This window comes from Stenella coeruleoalba (assembly GCF_951394435.1).
Source record: "Stenella coeruleoalba genome assembly, chromosome: 13".
Taxonomy (NCBI): Eukaryota; Metazoa; Chordata; class Mammalia; order Artiodactyla; family Delphinidae; genus Stenella; species Stenella coeruleoalba.
This window is the reverse complement of record NC_137159.1, coordinates 8,972,580-8,993,353: the sequence shown is the minus strand read 5'-3', so window position 1 is coordinate 8,993,353 and position 20,774 is coordinate 8,972,580. Positions and strand designations below refer to the sequence as shown.

The 20,774-nt window shown below is 44.8% G+C and overlaps 1 long non-coding RNA gene across 1 annotated transcript; it reads right to left on the bottom strand.

Annotated features, from left to right (window-relative positions):
* Positions 1-418: 418 nt before the first annotated feature.
* LOC307196175 lies at positions 419-9,765 on the bottom strand. The gene is made up of 4 exons (XR_013831055.1): positions 9,634-9,765; positions 2,301-2,487; positions 769-922; positions 419-668 (listed from the first exon to the last, which is right to left on the bottom strand). It is a non-coding gene; the product is annotated as an uncharacterized lncRNA (long non-coding RNA).
* Between the last annotated feature and the right edge of the window lie 11,009 nt (positions 9,766-20,774).

Genomic DNA, 20,774 nt, shown 5'->3' with positions numbered 1-20,774 from the left:
TGAGTAAAGCAGCTGACAGCTCATCAAGGATGGAGACAACCCAGAAGCCCTCTGGGTTCATCTTACTAGTTGCCCTTACTTTCCCTTCACTCTAAGGGCTTTCTATTTTTATCCTGCTGTGCTCTATGTTTGTTCTTACAATCCTCCTTAACTCTTTTGGGGATGAAATAAAGTATAAAAATAAATAAATGGCAATTCCCTGCCATGGTTTGGTGGCTTAATTTAATAGCAGCCCAAGGGCACGCTGTGATTTCCAGGGCCTCAGTGTCGCCATGACAACCCCAGGGCACCACCGCTTCCCCTTGGCCCTTCCCCAGCCTCTCATACTAACTCCAGCTCGTCCTCACCCTCAGCCCAGCCGCTGCCCTTCTGAGACGCCATCTCTGAGCAATAGACAGGACCACGAGGCTCTCCATGTGTTCTCACAGAATCCTGGGCTCCCTGTCTTGCTGCACTCACCTCTTGACTTTCCGGTCGCATGTTTAGTTCTGTCTCTCTCAAGGACAGGGACCATATCTCCTTCATCATTTATTTCCACCAGCATTGAATTCAGAATCTTGCCTTCAGGCAGTCACCATAGCCATAGCTGGAAGACCATAGCAGTTATGATCTCCAATGGCCTGCCTCTGGAGCTGCCATCACAGGTCACCAGGTGTACCTATTTCAATCTAAAATTAAAATTGAATTTAAATTAACTGAAATTAAAAATTCAGTTCTTCCATTCCATTAGCCACATTTCAAGTGTTTCATGGGCCACCTATGCCTAACCTGGGACAGCACAGCTCTAGAACATTTCCATCATCACCGAAAGTTCTACTGGACAATGCTGGCCTAAGAGGATTGTGTAACCAGTGCCAGGATACTCTTGGTGTTTTTCCATTGCACTCCTAGCCCATCAGAGCTATGCCAAATCATTTTAGCCCTGGAAACGAAAGAGAAAATGTAAGCAGTGTAGCCCTCCGTTAGTATCAGGAGCTAATGCCCCTCAATAAAGAGAGGAACATAGGTGACATGACACATCCCCTCATCAATTCCTAAACAAGCCTAGGCATTTCTGCCTCTGTGCTTTTGCACCTGCTATTTCTCTGCCTGGACTGCCCGCCCTAACAAGAGCTCCTGACGTCTTCAGGTGTAAGCACACATGCCTTCACACGCATAAATCCTTCCTGTCCCGCCCCTCCCCCTCAGTTGTGTGTGTGTGTGTGTGTGTGTGTGTGTGTGTGTGTGTAAAATCTTTCTTCTCACAGTCTATCCCAGGTATTATTATGCAGTGGCATCAGAATCTATGAGCAGATGATGTTCTGTAATTGGCACAGAAGGCAAAATCAAGTACAGCAAACACTGCCCTTGAAATTCTCTTAAATCTGCCATAGAGCACGCACGCTGGGTTTCATTCCTGGAACCCCATCCAGAAACCCTCAGGGACACCCAAGCGTAAGTACTACTCGGTTAGACGAGGCAGGAAGCAGCAGAAGGAAGGTGCGTAAGCAGACATGTAGACATCGGAAGCAGCTGCCCTTTGAGAGCACCACAACATCCCCGGGGGGAAGAGGGGCGTTCAGGATGGTCGCTGAGAGACTGCAGCATCTCCTCCAGGGGTTCTCAAAGCGTGCTCCCTGGGGCCAGCAGTATCAGCATCACCTGGGAACTTGTTAGAAATGCAAATTCTCAGGCTCCACCACCCCGGACCAACTTGATCAGAAACTCTGACGTCAACCTGAGTTCTAACAAACTCTCCAGGTGATTCCGTGGCGTGTTTAATTTGAGAACCACTGGTTTACTCCCTCTGGCTTTAATATTTAGCCTCTATAGCTTAGTATAGATTTGTGTATTTGTTTGCTGTGAGACAATGATGCTATTGTGAGGATGAAACAAGATAAGAACTGTGAGACATAGAGAACAGACTTGTGGTTGCCAAGGGAGAGGAGGGGTGGGGGAAGGATGGATTGGGAGTTTGGGGTTAGCAGATGCAAACTATTACATATAGAATGGATAAACAACAAGGACCTACTATATAGCACAGGGAATTATACTCAATACCCTGTAATAAATCATAATGGAAAAGAATATGAAAAAGAATATATATGTATAACTCAATCATCGTGCTGTACAGCAGAAACTAACATGACATTGTAAATGAACTATACTTCAGTAAAATAAAATTTTTTAAAAAGATAACTGTGAAAGCATCCAGCTCAGGGCCTAGCTTGTAGTAGGCCCTCAACACATTTTTGTTGGACTGTAATCTGTGGCATTCTTTGAACAGAACCATTTGAGGAGCTGGAGAAGAGTTTGGCCACCTGCGTGTGTCCTTCCCAGATGGTGTTTCCACTGAATGGTGTCATTCCCGCTCCTTTGGACGTTGGTCTCATCTCAGAGGAATTAGGGGAGAGAGTTAGGTTTGAAAGTCTACTCAGAACTTAAGGGCATTAAAGTTGTACCACACACTCTCCAGGGCTTTCTCACTCCTGCTCACAATGGAAGGTTCTGTGTGAAGAAAGGTGAGGTCATTACTGTGGAGGAGAAGGGGCAGGAGTACCGATGGGTTAGGGTTAGGGTTAGGGTTAGGGTTAGATAGAACACCTGACATTGTTAGCACCATTTGTTCTAAGGGCTTTCCCTGTACCCAGCAGTCCTCACAATAACCTATGAGGAGGGTACAGACATTGTTCCCACCTCATACAGGAAGAAACGGGAGCACAGAGGGGTTCTATACCTCAGGCACTCTTAGCCAGCTGGTATGAGGTAGAGTCGTGATTTGAACTCAGTCTGGCTCCAGATTCTGAGCTCTAACTACCACCCTCTGCTACCTCTCATACAGGGTCAGGTGAACCTTTTTTTTTTTTTTTTTTTCTCTTGGCCACACCATGCAGCATGCAGGATCTTAGTTCCCTGACCAGGGATGGAACTAGTGCCCCCTGCATTGGGAGTGAGGAGTCTCAACAACTGGACCACCAGGGAAGTCCCAGGGTCAGGCGAACTTTAAAGAGATGTTAGATGGGACAGTAAGGAGAATATTAATATCCAGCCATGAGGAAAAGGTGAACTAAATTCTGTGGCATTCATGAAATGGCATGCACATGGCCATTAAGTATGCAGCTGTGGGGTTTACTTGAACACATAGAAAGATGCTTTATATCTAAAAAAGTGTCTACACACCTTAATTTTACACACACACACACACACACACACATATACATTCAAGAAAAGTATGTATGTATAGAAAAAAGACCAGAGGATCACTATAACGGTTTCCCAGATTTGCTAAAACAAGTTACCTCCAACTTGGTGGTTTATAACATTGGAAACGTATTCTTTCACAGTTTTGGAGGCTAGAAGCCTGAAAGTGAGGTATCAGCAGGGCCATGCGCTCTCTGAAGGCTCTAGGGAGGATCCTTCCTTGTCTCCCCCAGTTTCTGGTGGTCGTTAGCAATCCTTGGTGATCCTTGGTTTGTAGATGCAACAAACCATCTCCATCTCCATCTTGACGTGGCCTTCTCTGATGTGTGTATGTGTTTTTTCCTCATATGAGGACACTAGTCATTGGCTTAGGGCCCAGTCTGATCCAGTATGTCTTCATCTTAATTTAAGTCATTACATCTGCAAAGACTATTTCCAAATAAGGTCACACTCTAAGGTTGCAGATGAATGGGAATTTTGGAGGGACACTATTCAACCTAGTAGAGTCTGCCCTCTGGCATCTAAAAAATTCAAGTCTGTTCCATAAGCAAAACACACTCATCCCATCCTAAGATTCCCAAAGTCTTGACCTGTTCCCCTATCAACTTTAAGTCTCAAATCTCATAAAAAAATCCCAAATCTCATCTTCTAAAACCTCTAAATCTATGAGTAAGACCCGGGGTATGGTCCATCCTGGGGCAAAATTCCTCTACCTGTAGAACTGTGAAGACGAGAAAACAAGTTATCTTCTTCCTAAATACAGTGAGGGAACAAGCATAGGATAGGCAAAGAGCATGCCCACTGCACCACTGCCCCAAACTCCACAGCTGCTGCCATCTGACACTTGCTATGCAAAATGCCAGGGACAAGACAGGAACACCTCCACCAGCTGTCCCAGAAGAACCAAATGCTTCCACTGCTGCTTTCCAGTTGATGCCAATCCCTGTGCGTGGTTGATCATCTCCCGCTGCTCACTTGTGTTCCAATTCTCCTGTCGATACGTCTGATGAAAGGAACTTAAGTGCCACGCTTTCTAGCTGTTTTTGTGCTAGAGGTTGACTGAGGTTGTACTGAGTGAGTCAACTGGAAACACTGACTACATGATATTATTTGAGGCACAGAAGTTCATGACAGTTTGTGAATTGCACAATTTTGCTATAACGAAGTGCTTTTCCTTAGCTTGGAAATGCTTTTTGTCCTGAATTTTCAACTTATCTATAATAAAGATTACGACCCCGCTTTTTTTTCTTTCTTTACCTTTGCCTGCCTGGCCTTTGCACATCTAAAAAAAATTTAACCTTCCTGATCAATTTGTTCTGGGTATATTTCTTACATAGAGTTGTATGTATTTCCATACATTAGAACTGTGGGCTTTTTTGGTGATCTGATTTCCTTTTTTATAGGTGAGCCTGTTTATATTTATTAATTTAACTAACACCCTTGGGTCTCAATTCTGTCCTATTTTATGTTACGCTTTTGTTTTGATTGCTTCCTTTGAAATCTTTCACCATGTTGTCTGACTTCGTGTGTTTGTGTGTGTGTATGTGTTTTCTGGTAATTAGAACATTTATATTTTGTTCTGGTGATAAACTTTTTTATTGAAGTGTCAGGTTGTGATCAAGTTTATGCTGGCCTCAACTTTTTGTCTTTTCTCTGGACAAGTTTGTGTAATATTGAACCTATTGTTATTTGCAGAAATTTCCCATTGAAGTCATTAGAGCTTGGAATTTTCTTTGTGAAATGAGTTTTAATTATATGTTCAGTTTTATTTAACAAATAAAGGGCTATTTATATTTTCCATTCTTTTTTTTTAAACGTCTTTATTGGAGTATTTTGGTGTTTTTATGCTTTCTATCTATATTTTTTCTTATCTTTGGCCTTCAGCCTTCTTTTTTTTTTGGTTTTTGGTTTTCCTTTTTTAAGGTAAGAAGTGGATTTATTTAGAGAGATACACATTCCATAGACAGAATATGGAGCCTTTAGCCTTTTAATGATGGGCCTAGGTGTGGTTTTCTTTGTACTTATCCTACTTGGATTCTTGTATCTATGACTTGATACCTTTCATCACTTTTGGAAAATTAATAACCAGATTCTCTGCAGCCACATCCTCTCTCTTCTCTCTTTCTGGGACTTGAATTGCATTTATGTGAGACTTATTTTTTTTTTTTTTTTAACCATGTCCCGTATATGTCTTACACTTATTTCTCCTATTCTTTGTTTTTCCTTTCAGAATTGCAACTGACTTATTTTTCAATTTCCTAATTCCCTCTTCTGTGTGTAACCTGCTGTTGTTCTCGTGGGGAAGGGTGATCTGATACAAACTACTCCATCATACTGGCAATATCTCCGAATCACTTAAAGTTATTTGGTTATTTTAATTTCACTAGCTCGCTTTTCTCAATTCTCTCTTCCTTTTACCTTATTGTATTTTCCAGCTAAGCCCTCTTCTCTTGTGTGCCGCATCTGTTTGAGTCTTTGTTTCTGTAGTGGTTTTGCTTTTTATTCCTCTGGTTGCCTATGCTTTGCTGACTCATATTCCATCTTCCTCTGTGCCTTACCTTGTCTACAAAGCTCTTCAATCTTGCTTTGTGCTCGTCCTTTTTTTCTTTTTTTTTGGCTGCATTGGGTCTTCATTGCTATGCATGGGCTTTCTCTAGTTGTGTCGAGCGGGGGCTACTCTTCGTTGTGGTGCGTGGGCTTCTCATTGTGGTGGCTTCTGTTGTGGAGCATGGGCTCTAGGCACGCGGGCTTCAGTAGTCGTGGCACGTGGGCTCAGTAGCTGTGGCTCACAGGCTCTAGAGCACAGGCTCAGTAGTTGTGGCGCATGGGCTTAGCTGTTCCACGGGATGTGGATCTTCCCAGACCAGGGCTCAAACCCGTGTCCCCTGCATTGGCAGGTGGATTCTTAACCACTGTGCCACCAGGGAAGCCCATGTGCTCTTCTTTTTTCATGAGGAAATACTTCACTCATTTCTTTCTAAAATTCCTGGAACTATGTTTAGTCAACTTTTCATCTGTTCTGTGGCAACAGCCTTTTTGGTAATTGTTTTTCACCAGCCACTTCCCCACTGTTACTTTCATCTTTATCTTCATGTGCTATCTTTGTTTAGATTCTGTGGCTTAAAAAAAAATTAATACTCTTTTATAAAGAGATAGAGTCTGCCTGGAGGTTTAAATGGCAGAAGGGCTGGTGCCACTTCCCAGGCTAAACGTGGTTGTGTGTGAGAGTTCTTATATCCTTTATCTCTCCTCAGTCAGATTAGATTGCTCACACCCTTCTGCGTCACATTCAGAATGCAAACATGGCCCATCTGTGTCCTTCCTCATCCAGTTCCACCTTTCTTATTTGTCAAGACTTTAGATTTAACCACTCTACAGAATTTCCAGCCACAAACCTGTACTGTTCCCATTATTCCAAAAAGAGGTCATTGGTTTTGTCCCTTAGGGTGTGTCACTTACTTTGAGGAACCAGGCTTTCCTGGGTTTGAGTGACATTTCCAACAGTGGCTATCCTCTCTCATTATCTTCCCACGCGCCTACTTGACCTTCACTGCACTTCATCTATTTTGGTTCAGGGTTACAGATGTCTCTTTATTTCTTTCAATCTAGAGTTTTGTTCCTGTTTCTTATTCTCCTTCTTGCTTTGGGGTGATTTCTCAGAGAAGAGGGAAATTGCCCTCTTTATGCCACATTTTAAAACCAGAAGTCTCACCCTCAGGGAGTCTTTTGCATGCTACACTATTTTTAGTTTCAGTTCTGCATCACATATGCTCTTTCAGAGTTGTAGTAAATGGTGCTTAGGGAACTGAATTCAAGTTTAAATTCAATCTTGCCTGGTGTTACCAATGCAAATAACTCAATCAAAGAGACGATCAAATCATCAGAAACAGTCACACGTGGCTAAACCTGCACAGGTGCAGGCAGTGACAATCCTATCAGAGTATAATCCTCTGCCTGGAAGCTAGTAAAACATTTGGAAAACACGGTTATAACATTTAAACTGGGCCTGAAGAATGGTTAGAATCCCACTGGCTGGTAAGGAAGGTGAGCTTCTGTGGAGCAGCATCAAGTTTTGCAAAGGCTGAAATCTTAGCGTGGGTTTAGGAATCAAACAGCACATAGTCCAATTGGGAAAGAAAACAGAGTTCTAGAGCCCGTGACACTTCTTCTTCTATTGAACAGGAAACCAATTCTTTAACTCAGAATGAAGCCTGCCCCCAGCTGTCCGACAAACCTTGTCTTCTCACTGTCCATAGAACAATGGTTACATTCCACAGACTGTCATTCAAAGCCCTTTACCCCATGAAGACAAAACTAAACTGAAGAAATTGGGTTAAATGACCAGTCAAATCTCTTTCATCCTGTGGACAAAGAATGTCCCCTGCCATATCAGTAAACAAAGGATGCTGCATCCGTCAAGCCATCAGCCACTGCAGCCCCCAACTGTGCACCCTGAGGATGGAGAAAAGCCAGGACTCTGGCCCTAGAGAGCTAAGATGCATATAAAAGGAACGATTTCAATGAGCCCAGACTCTTGCATCTACCCATACATAGAAAAGTGCTACATTCATTCACTTGAGATGTCTGGTTTTCTTTTTTTAAATTTATTTATTTATTTTTGGCTGCACTGGGTCTTCATTGCTGCGCATGGGCTTTCTCTAGTTGCGGCGAGTGGGGCTACTCTTCGTTGCGGTGCGCATGTTTCTCATTGTGGTGGCTCCTCTTGTTGCGAAGCATGGGCTCTAGGCACGTGGGCTTCAGTAGTTGTGGCATGTGGGCTCAGTAGTTGTGGCTCGTGGGCTCTAGAGCACAGGCTCAGTAGTTGTGGTGCTCAGGCTTAGTTGCTCCACGGCGTGTGGGATCTTCCTGGACCAGGGCTCGAACCCGTGTCCCCTGCATTGGCAGGTGGATTCTTAACCACTGTGCCACCAGGGAAGACCCTGGTTTTCTTTAATTAACAGTAATCTTTGGATGTTCTGACTACCTAGTTTTTCCTGCAAAACTCCTGTATATCTTGGCTCCTCCCTTACCTCTTTGGAGCTGTCCCTCAGAGCTATCTGAGAGGCTGTCTTCCAGGCTTAAGTTCTCAGTTTTGTCCTCCTAATAAAACATAATTCTCAACTTTTAGATTATGCATTTTCTTTTCAGTCGACATTGCTATGATGTGATAGCGTTCTGCCCCCTCTTCCCCCTCCGTGTATGACTGCGTGTGCTGTTCAGCAAGCGTGCCTCACACTTTCCCATATCTGTCCATTGCTCATGCTAATTTCTCCACTTGGAATTCTTTTCTTCCTATCAACTCTGCTGATAAAAAAATCCTGCTTATCCTTCAAAACCCCACAGGCCTTTCCTGGTTCCCTGACCAGATATGAACTTGCTTTCTACCTCTTGGACTGAATTTTCCACAATCTTTTCAGACCAGGTACCACTCCCCAGGGAGGCAAGGACTCCTGTGACACCTCAAGTCATCACTCTGTCCTTGGGTAAGTGTCTTCAAAACCAGCCTTCAAACTCTTGCTCTCATGTTTCCCTCTTTTATGACCTAGCCTTGGAAGTGAAACACCATCATTTCTGCCATATCGTCTTGGTACCACAGACTAATCCTGATTCAATATGGGAACCACGCCAGGGCATGAATACCAGGAAGCTGGGCTCAGTGGAGGCCACCCTGGAGGCTACCACACCTACTTACCTGGGGTTTGTCTTTGTGCAAGTCACTAATATGTCTAGACCTCGTTCCCTCATTTATAAATAATAACACCTCCCAGGAATTTGTGGAGACTAAATGCTTATAAAGTGGTTTGAGCTGCTTCCCCCTCCCTGACCCTGGACAAACATTACGCAGGACTCTTCTAGGGAAGCCAGTTGCAGCCTCTCTCCCTGAAACGCTCCAACCCTCTGCTCTCCTCTCCTCCCCTCTTCATCCTCCTCCCTCCACACCAGGGGGAATATTTTCGAACCATTCCTCAAACCTCACTCCTCCCAAACATGATGTCTATGCTTCAGTCCTCCACATTCCTCTGAGGACCCAGGCTTTAGAATCTAAAAGTCGGGAAGAACCTTGCTAGTATTTTTTCTCCTATTCTATCATACCTTTGACCATATCAGGGCTGATCATTTACTTGAAAGGAATTACCAGGAAAGTGAAAAAAGAAAAAAAAAAATGTGTGTGTGTGTGTGTGTGTGTGTGTGTGTGTATATATATATATAATTTAAGAAATCTTATTTTACTAGGGGGTTAAACAGAGGATAAAATACAATTTCAGAGCAGTGGCTCCTAACCCTGACTGGCTTCCTGGAGGAGGTGTGTTACCGAGTCCAAGCTCATACTGCTCACCTCACCACAGGCCAATAAATTGAGAAATGAGTTGTTGGGGCAAGGAATAGTGACTTTATTTGGAAAGCCAACAGACAGAGAAGATGGTGGACTCGTATCCCAAAGAACCATCTTACCTGAGTTAGAATTCAGCCTTCTTTTATACTAAAAGGGGAGAGGGTGAGGTTGGTTATTGCAAACTTCTTGGCATCAGGCTCTTTCCTTCTTGCAGCTGTCCACATAGGTCAGGTCACGATGTTCCTGTAAACTTCCAACAAGAAATATGTTACTCTCTGTTCTTCAACTTTTTATCTCGGTAAGGATGGAAAAGTGTTACACCTTTAAAGTTTATAGCCTTGAGAATGGGCTTTCCTGTAAATTTTAGGCCATAGGCAACATTCTTAACTTGTAGCAAAAGCAATAGAATACAAAGATTAAAGTAAAAGAAACAGATCCAATTGGAGTCAGATTTGTTTTTTCCCTATTACAGTGAAAGTCAGGTGCAAATGAGAGTTATTCATTGTATTAGTTTCTTAGGGCTTCCCTAAGAAAGTACCACAAACTGGGATGCGTAAGAAAACAGAAATTTATTGTCTTATGGTTCTAGAAGCTAGAAGTCCAAAATCAAGGTGTGGGCAGGGCCATGCACCCCTGAAGCCTATAGGGGAGTCATCCTTCCTTGCCTCTTCCTAGCTTCTCATGGGTTGCTGGCAATCTTTGATGTGCCCTGGCTTGCAGCTGCATAGCTCCAATCTCTACCTTCATCGTGACATGGCATTCTCTCTGTGTGTCTGTGTCTTCACACGCTGTCTTCTTACAAGAATACCAGTCACATTGGTTTAGAAGCCGACTCCAGCATGACCTCATCTTAACTGCTAACATCTACAATGATCCTCGTTCCTAATAAAGTCACACCCTGAAGTACTGGGGGTTAAGACTTCAACACATTTTCTTTGGGTAGGACACGATTCAATCCACAATACCCGGGGAAAAACAGGAGCAGGTCCTGCATTGGGTAAAGGCTCTTTGGGTAGAAAGTGCCTGTGTAAACTCCCATAGGTGGAAAACATTTCCGCCCTTGCTGCCAGCAGGGATTGGGCCTGGAGTTGATATGGGATGAGCCAGTGAGGTGGTAGTTCCAAGTGGTCATGGGAAAAGGAATAAGGAGGCTGTGGAATCTGGGTGACCCAAAGTGAATCAAAGACAACAGTTAGATTGTCCAAGGAAGATGATCCCTAATGGAAGCTGGGAACAGCAGGGAACAAAGAAAGCAAACAAAGCAGCTAGTTTAGATTCCCAGGTGCTCTTCTAAGTTGAAACACTTAAAAAAATTGATACAATTAGTTAGAATGGCAGGGAGAGGGAAGCCCAAGCAGAGGCTTCAGATGCCAGTATATGGGCTAGTTACGGAAACAGACTTCTGGGAGCACATTCTTGGAAACTTCTGGAGATGGGCTGTGTTGTTAGGGTACAGCGCAGAGAAACACCTGACCTCTTTGGACAGTATCAATGGAGCGATTGTCTTCTCTGGTGGGAGGCAGAGATGGGGGTCTGTGCGCTCTGCCTGGACCCCACTTCTGCTCATTCTCATGGTCTCATCTCCTTCCCCAAGTGGCTTAAACCATTTGAGGTCAACCCTTTGGCTTCAATAACAGCTCGTGGCCTCACTTTCGACACAGCACACTCCTTCTACGCAGCCAACACCCACATTTTGTTCCATTTGGTTCGGCTATTTTTAAAAGTCACTCTGCGTCTTCAAAGTGACCGCTTGCTATCTTGTGAGCAAAACTTGCCCGCGATGAACGGCAGATTTCACACGGACTGCTCCATTCAGCGATTTAGGCGAGTTTGGAGAGACACTGTCTGTTCCTGTGAGTACTATAAATGTTTTCAAATTCATTCAATCTTTCAACAGTGACTTGAGTGTCTACTACATGCCATAACATGAAACATTCTGCCTTTCCTGAGGAATTACTCACCTAGCTTGAAAGCTTTAAATGTGTGATATCTTTAGGGAGGTGTTTTAGTTTAAAATACTTTTGTCTTAGTGTGTTTCTTTCCCTCCAACCTGACCCTTTTTCTCTTTCACTTTTTAAAAAATTGAACAGAGATAATATAAAAATTCATTCTAAATTAGAAGTGAAATTTTCTCTTCCGAACTCAGTACTAAGGAAAATATTATCAGCTAGGAGCCTTAGGCTAATGAAGGAAAGTTGTTTCTTAGTTCAGAAAACTTGTTCTTATCAAAGAGACATCAAAGAGATGCTGTCTCACTTTAAAGAAACCACCAACACAAGTTTATTTTGTTTGGTTTTTAAAGAGGGGCAAAGGATGATTCTCAAAAACATTACGTTGAGCAAAAGAAGCCAGGCACGAAAGAGTACGTATATATGAAATTCTAGAAGACTTGAAACTAATCTACACTGACAAAAAACAGATCAGTGTTGGCCTGAGGCTGCGGCTGAACTGACTGCAGTGAGTCAGTCAGAGGGAACTTTTTGGGAGAACAGAAATGTGCTATATCATGATTGTGACAGTGATTACACAGATATGTACACTTGTCAAAACTCATCAGGCTATACATCTATTTATATGCAAATTATACCTCCAAAAAATTGATTCAAAAACAAGAACATAAATGCAATCTGGAGCTGGGATCTGAATGGACAGGAATTCTCAAGGGAATGAGAATGTATATGTTTCTCTTTTTTTCTTTAAAGAGCTTTATCAAGGTATAATTTATGTATCATAAAAGTCACCTATTTAAGTGTACAATTCAATGCCTTTTAGCAAAGGTACAGAGTTGTGCAACCATTACCACAATTCAATTTTAGAAGATTTGCATCACCCCAGTAAAGTCCCTCATACCCATCTGCATTAGTCCCATCGGAGCGTTTGCTTTATTGTGACTTGAGGAAGTGGGTTAAGCAAGTATCTTAAGTTGTCTGAGCTCATTTGCTAGGGACCCGGAGGACTGTAGCCATTGTGAGCTTAGCTGTGGGTGCAGCCTCCGGTCACTTCGGGGTCCCCACAGAGGCAGGCTCTTCATTTGTGCCTTAATTTTTTCTGCGAACACAGTCACAAGCATATTCTTTATGCCCCTCCACGGACTGCAAATGGCCAGGCATAAGGAAGCCTACGGCTGTCCTTTGGGTGCATCCTGCTGCTCTCTGTGCCCCGAGGTCTGCCGGTCACGGGGCAGCAGAACCCCCTTACCCCAGCTGCCCCTGCCCGGCTCACCTGCTTCCCTTCCGTGCCCAGGCTACAGGGCTCAAGTGCATCGCCTCTGTTCCTGCCAGCTGTCCTGGAGCAGGCCCAGGAGGAGCTTGTCCTACCGGTCAGCTGGTGCTGGACGCAGCAACAAGAGCAGGGCTGAATATCCCCGGAGCAACACAAGTAAGTGGAGAGACCACAGGAAAGATCATGGTAGACTTGGAGCAAAAAAAAAAAGCCCCACTTTGAACAGCAACAGTGTTTAATCTGAAAAGGCTTGCACATCCTCAGGCATAGGGGGGTAACGCTGCAGCCTTGATCTGTGGAAGTCAAGGGTCAAAAGCCAGCAGAAGGTAAGAACTTGGGCATCTCCTCCACGTTTCCATAGAAGGCCAGGGTTAAGAGATGTGCTCAGGACTACTTGTTATGTTCCTCCCAGTGAGTCTACTGAAGGAGTTTAGCAGTGAACAAAATTAACATAATTTATTCATATATAGAATATCACAAATTTAAGAGTATGTGTTACAGCTCCTTCACAGGAAAGGCTGAGCTGAGGCTCTACGTGAGAGAGTCCGTAGCTGGTTTGCATAGTTCTGAGCTGCAGAGCGGGTCAAAGACTGGAGGGTGTTGAGAGTGGTGTGGACAGACTGTTTGTCCCTGGGACACTACTATTAGTATTACAGATATGTCTTAAGTGTGTTGGAGCTTGTGTTAAGTGCGCCAGCAAGTTGCTCAGGGGCTCCTTGCCTGAGCAAGTGGCCTATATACACAATTATGTTGGGACGTTGCTGTCAAGACTGGCTACATCATGTGCGGGGCCCAGTGCAAGATGAAAATGTGGACCCCTTTGTTTACTAGGAGGAAAGGGATTTTTCTTTTCTTTTGTGGTCTCTATATTCTCTCGACCTGATAAGGTGTTTTTAAATTCTCTCTTTTTTTTTTTTTTTTTTGCGGTACATGGGCCTCTCACTGTTGTGGCCTCTCCCGTTGCAGAGCACAGGCTCCGGACGCGCAGGCCCAGCGGCCATGGCTCACAGGCCCAGCCGCTCCGCGGCATGTGGGATCTTCCCAGACCGGGGCATGAACCCGTGTCCCCTGCATCGGCAGGCGGACTCTCAACCACTGTGCCACCAGGGAAGCCCTTATTTCTCTTTTTAATGTACGTCATGCATGGGAATTGTCATGGGGCAAGTGCAGACCCTCCCAGATGCCTAGCACCCCAACCTACAATTCAGTCACGGACAAGTGTGATTGACCTCGACCTTCTCTGAGTCCAAGCCCAGCCCCCAGCAGGGGTAGAGGGCAGTAGTGGCTGCTGGGCAGGGATGGGGGATGAGCAACTGAGCTCTGGGTAGCTGGTAGGCAGCAGGAGGTGGGACTACATGTGAGCAGAGCCTCCAAGCCCCTGGCATGCATTCCATTGTTCCATTGGACTTTAGCCACAAAACACAAATTCAAAGATCAAATCATTAAGAGTTTCAAGATGGCAACCACAGAACACTAAGCCCCAAGCACGGGGCCCCCTTCTGAGCCTGTGGCGCTGTGTGGTCACACACTGGTCACAGGTCTATGCAGCCGACCTAGATTGCCACTTACCCTTTATCACTTCTGTCCAATCTCCCACTGGCAGGATTTATCTCCATGTGCCAGGAACCCCTGCATAAGGTTTTGGAAAGGAGCTGGGTTGACGATGGCGTTCCTCCTTGCTCCTTGGAAAACTCAATCTTCATGAATTGAATTCTCCTCATCTACACCGTGTAAATAGCTTCCTTTCAGAAATGCTGTGAGGGTGAAATGAAATAAGAAGAAAACATATATGTTTACACTTATGGTTGTATTATTTTTGAGCCTCTGGCATCAAGGAAAATGCCTAAAATTGGGAGAAAAATTCTTTGTGCCCATGATCCCTGAGTCATTTCTGAGGGCAGTGCCAGCCACGTGCAATATTTTGATTCAAGGCTGTTTATCTTCCAGGTCTCCTTTTTTTTTTTTCTTTTTGCAGTACGCGGGCCTCTCACCGTTGTGGCCTCTCCCATTGCGGAGCACAGGCTCTGGACACGCAGGCTCAGCGGCCATGGCTCACAGGCCCAGCCGGTCCGCGGCATGTGGGATCTTCCCGGACCGGGGCATGAACCCATGTCCGCTGCATCAGCAGGCGGACTCTCAACCACTGAGCCCCAGGGAAGCCCTCCTTTTTATTTATCTATGTAACCTCCCCTCCAACTCGTAGCACACTCCTTCCCCTGCTGCCTGCCATCTTGTTCAGTGTCACTCAGCCTGGACTACACTCCCTGGCAGTGGCCTATGGTTCACGCTCTCCTGATTCTCATCAAAATGTACCTGCCTAGCATCCTACATGCTTAAGGCTCTGCAAGGTCTTCAGAGAGATTATGTGGTAATGTACTGATAATTCGAATTATTTTTCCATTGCTTTAGTAGACCGAGACATTAACGATATTTGCAATAAAGCAAAAAACGTTAATATCTTAACCCAAGAAGTAAGTCAGCTAGGAATTTCAGAACCCTTAGAGCCATTGGGGGAGATATTTATGAATAGCTGAGAACACTGAACAATAGAGTTGTGAATAAAGCTGGCTTGCCTTGGGGATAGAAGAATCTTCACTCCAGAGGAACAGCTGTCACACGATTTGCTGGGCCAGAAGCGCAATTTCCAGGCACAGAAGCTGCTGAATTTGGCCCTCTGACAGGCCATGTTTGGTTGCGATTGCTTGGTTTTGTAAAATTTGAATGCAAATGCAATTAAGTGGGGTCAGCCTCTCTGGTTCACCGGAGCCCCACACCCCTATTGTCTGAATGGCTCCTCCTTGGCTGGGTCATTAGGCCACATGCTCATTGTAGAGAGGAGAGGTTGGTTTGGTTAAATGAAAGGCCAAGGCCAGAGGGCCTGGCCCTAGCAAGGCTCTGCCCTGCCCCTCAGATCCTTTGTCAGTTTTTTGCAGGATGGTCCAGGTGTGCCTTCACTCCCAACGGCCAAGACCTGGAGTTTCCCTTGCCTGGTGTACTAGTTTCTAAGGGCTGTAATAAATTGGATGGCTTAAGACAACAGAAATTTATTCTCTCCCAGTTAAAGAGTTTGAAAGTCCAAAATCAAAGTGTTAGCAGGGTTCGTTCCTTTTGGAGACTCTGCAGGAGAAACTGCTCCACGCATGTCCTAGCTTCTGGTGGGCTGCTGGTGACCCTCGGTGTTCACTCCTACTTCTGCTTCTGTCTTCACATGACATTCTCCCCTGTGTGTGTGCATGTGTGCATGTGTGTGTGTATCTGTTTTCACTTCTTATAAGGATACCAGTCATTGGATTAAGGCCCACCCTAATCCAGTATGATCTCATTTTAACTGATTATATCTGCAAAGATCCTATCTTCAAATAAAACTGTGAGGTTCTGGTAGATGTGCATTTTGGGGAGATACTGTGCAACCCAGCAACCCTGAGCTAAAGAAGAACCCAGAATGTCTAGGAATTTACGTCCCTCCAATGGAAGTAGGTATAAATATTCCACCACCTGACTATATAATTTGTAGGTCCCAGTGCAAAACGAAAATGTAGGGCCCCTTGTTAAGAAATTATTAAGAATTTCAAAATGATGGGAGCAGAACACTAAACTAAGTATGAGGCCCTTCCGAGTGTGGAGCCCTGTATGACCGTGGACTCCCGTGAAGCTGTCCCTGCCCTTGCCTCTGATTAGGAAAACACAGAGGGGACTCATGCACCGTCTCCACTGCTCACTGAGAGCTCAAGCTAACGTTACTCTGTGGGTAATGCACCCTTGTTGGCTTCCTTCATTTCCCAGTCCCACTTCCTCACTCCCCTACTGGTTATTTACTTCCTAATACATCCCTTTCACCTAAATCCCCGCCTCAGGTTTACTTTTGGGAACTGACGGTCAGACAGGCTCTGCTCTAATTGGATGACCATTGAAAAGGCCTTCGCAAGGCAACAGGGGCTTAAAGAAAGCGAGAGTCTCTATTCCTTTTATCCATATAAGAAAAACTTCCAAAATAAGTCTTAAAGATACATCAGTGGACTTCCGGGAAGATAGAGTAGGTGCAATTTACCTATTCCTCCCACTAAGTATATCTGAAAGCCATTGACATTGTATACAAAATAAACATAAGGAGACTCTGAAGGGTGGAGAGGAGAAGGCAGACTAGCCTGGGCTTCAGGATCCAAGAAATGACATGGTGGTGAGTTCCCCAGATTTTTTTTTTTTTGACCTTTTACATTCCAGACTTAGAGTAGAAGATGATGGAAGCCTGGAAATTCCAATGGTGCAGACAAAAAAAAAAAAGCCTCAACAGAGCCTGCTCTTTTAGCCAAAGGATCAGGAAAGGGACCACCTACAAGACGGGAAACTGTTAGACAATAACTGCTCTCCTCCAGCTAAATACTACAGAAAAGCCTGTGGCCCCACTCCCACCTATTCCAGCAAAGGCTGAGTGGGAAGCCTAGACCTCCACCCTTACCAGGTGTAAAGAAATGCCCCAATCACCCAAGTAGTGTTTCAGAAGCCTAGTGAAGAATCAGGATATTTGCTATTGCCCGGCAATAACTAGGCCACTCCCAGATGGTGTCAGTGGGGAGCAGTAAATGACAAACTCCGACTTCTCCCAGACAGGGAGGTACAGCCTAGTGAGGAGCCAGAATTTTCACCCCCACGCAGTAGTAATGAAGAGCCCCATCACCCTTGAGTGTCAAAGGAGGCCAAATGGTGAACCTGGACTCTACCCTGCCCTGCAGAAAGAAGGTGGCAACCTCACTTCTGCTGGAGTAGTGTCAAAAGAAGCCAACTAAAACAGAAGGATTGAATAAGAACCAGAGTCTCATAACAATACTAAAAATGTCTAGGAGTCAATAAAAAAAATCACTCATCATTGTATCAAGAACCAGAAAGGTCTCAAACTGAGTAAAAAAATACAATAGATGCTAACACCAAGGTGACAGAGATGTTAGAGTTATCTGATAAAGATTTTAAAGCAGCTGTGATAAAATACCTCAGTGAGCAGTTATGAAAATGCCTGAAGCAAATGAAAAAGTAGAAATTCTCAGCAAAGAAACAGAAGATATAAAGAAAAGTCAAATGGAAGTTTTATAAGTGAAAAGTACAATAACCAAACATGTAATAGATAGGCTCAACATCAAAATGGATGAAATGGAGGAAAGAATATGTGGACGTGAAGATAGAACAACAGAAATTACTCAGTCTGAGCAACAAAGATGAGATAGCTGAAAACGATCAACACAGCCTCTGGAGTCTGTGGGACTGTAACCTAAAATTTAATGCTATTTCACTGGATTCCCAGAATGAGAGGAGAAAGAGAGCAAGGCTAAAATATTCCTGGAAGAAATAATGACTGAAAACTCTCAAATTTGTTGAGAGATGTAAAACTACAGATTAAGGAAGCTGAGCAAACCCTAAATAGAATTAACATAAAGAAATCCATCCAGGACACAGTACTGTCAAAGTGTGAAAATCAAAGAGAAAGAAAAAAAGTCTTAAAAGCATCCAGAAAGAAACATGTTATCTATGGGGGGAAACCAATCTGAATGACAATATGGTGGCCAGAAGGAAGTGGCACAATATTTTTCAAGTACTGAAAGAAAAGAATTGTTAACCCAGAATCCTATATCCAGTGAAAATTTTCTTTAAAAATGAAGAGGAAATCAAGGACACTTTCAGATGAAGAAAAACTGAAGAAATTTGTTACCAGTAGAGCTAACCTAAAATAATGAATAAAGTAAGTTCTCTAAACAGAAAGAAATAATGAAAAAAAGAACCTTGGAAAAGCAGGAAGAAAGAGCACAGAAAAAATATAATATATTCTCCCTCTCTTCTCGATTTTCCTAAATTCTGTTTGATGGCAGAAACAAAAATTGGAGCACTATCTGATGTGGTCTAAATGTACGTAAAGGAAATACTGGAGAACATTGTATTGTTAGTGGGAGAGAGCAAAGGGCCATAAAGGGAAATAAATTTCTATGCTTCACTCAACTGGTAAAGTGAGAATAGGACACTGTGACAATTTATGTATGAATAATATAACATCTAAATCGGCTACCAAAAAAAAGCTATAAAAAGAGATACACTCGGGCTTCCCTGGTGGCGCAGTGGTTGAGAGTCCACCTGCCGATGCAGGGGACAGGGGTTCAGGCCCCGGTCCGGGAAGATCCCACATGCCATGGAGCAGCTGGGCCCATGAGCCACGGCCGCTGAGCCTGCACGTCCGGAGCCTGTGCTCCGCAGCGGGAGAGGCCACAACAGTGAGAGGCCCGTGTACCGCAAAAAAAAAAAAAAAAAAAAAAAAATATATATATATATATATGAATACAAAAGACGAAATGCCTCCAATCAACAATCTAAGCTCCCACCTCAAGAACCTAGCAAAATAAGATAAACCTGAAGCAAATAGAAGGAAGGAAGTAATAAAGATCAGAGCAGAAATCAATGAAAATAAAATAGAAAAAAATAGAGAAAAGCAAGGAAATAGAGCTGTTTCTTTGAAAAGATCGATAAAATGTAAAACCTCTGGCAAGACTGACAAGAGGAAAAAAAGAGCTAAGACAGAAACTACCATTATCAGAAAGGAAACAGTGGATATCATTACAGACCCTCTACCTATTAAAATAATAATAAGAGAATACTACAAACAACTCTACCCACAAAAATTTGATAAAATGTGAGAAGTCCTCAAAAACGAACTACCACAACTCACATTTATGAAATAACTCAACTGAATAGCTCTATAAATATTATGAAATTGAATTAATAATTTAAAATTTTCCCTCCAAAGAAAAAACTAGTCCCCCCCAAATTCTACCAGAAGGTTAGAGATTTTACACCAGTTCTACACAATTTATGCTGGGAAGTGGAAGAGGAGGGAACATATCCCAATTTGTTTTATGAAGCTTGTATTACCCTTACACTAAAACCAGACAAAGGCGGGGGGTGGGGGGGCTTCCGGGAAGATGGCGGAAGAGTAAGACGCAGAGATCACCTTCCTCCCCACAGATACACCAGAAATACATCTACACGTGGAACAACTCCTACAGAACACCTACTGAACGCTGGCAGAAGACCTCAGAACTCCCAAAAGGCAAGAAACTCCCCACGTACCTGGGTAGGGAAAAGGAAAAAGAATAAACAGTAACAAAAGGTTAGGGACGGTACCTGCACCAGTGGGAGGGAGCTGTGAAGGAGGAAAGGTTCCCACACACTAGGAAGCCCCTTCGTGGGCGGAGACTGTGGGGGGCGGAGGGGGGAAGCTTCGGAGCCGCGGAGGAGAGCACAGCAACTGGTGCGGAGGGGAGAGCAGAGAGATTCCCGCACAGAGGGTCGGTGCCGACCGGCACTCACCAGGCCGAGAGGCTTGTCTGCTCGCCCGCCGGGGCGGGCGGGGGCTGGGAGCTGAGGCTCGGCTTCGGTCGGAGCGCAGGGAGAGGACTGGGGTTGGCGGCGTGAACACAGCCTTGAAGGGGTTAGTGCGCCACGGCTGGCCGGGAGGGAATCCAGGAAAAAGTCTGGACCTGCCGAAGAGGCAAGAGACTCTTTCTTGCCTCTTTGTTTCCTGGTGCGCGAGGAGAGGGCATTAAGAGAGCTGCTTAAAGGAGCTCCAGAGACGGGCGCGAGCCGCGGCTAACAGCACAGACCCCAGAGACGGGCCTGAGACACTAGGGCTGCTGCTGCCGCCACCAAGAAGCCTGTGTGCGAGCACAGGTCACTATCTACACCCCCGTCCGGGGAGCCTGTGCAGCCCGCCACTGCCAGGGTCCCGGGATCCAGGGACAACTCCCCCGGGAGAACGCACGGCGCGCCTCAGGCTGCTGCAACGTCACGACGGCCTCTGCCGCCGCAGCCCCGCCCCTCCCTCCCCCCCGGCCTGAGTGAGCCAGAGCCCTCGAATCAGCGGCTTCATTAACCCCGTCCTGCCTGAGCGAAAAACAGACGCCCTCCGGCGACCTACACGCAGAGGCGGGGCCAAATCCAAAGCTGAGCCCCTGGGAGCCGTGAGAACAAAGAAGAGGAAGGGAAATCTCTCCCAGCAGCCTCA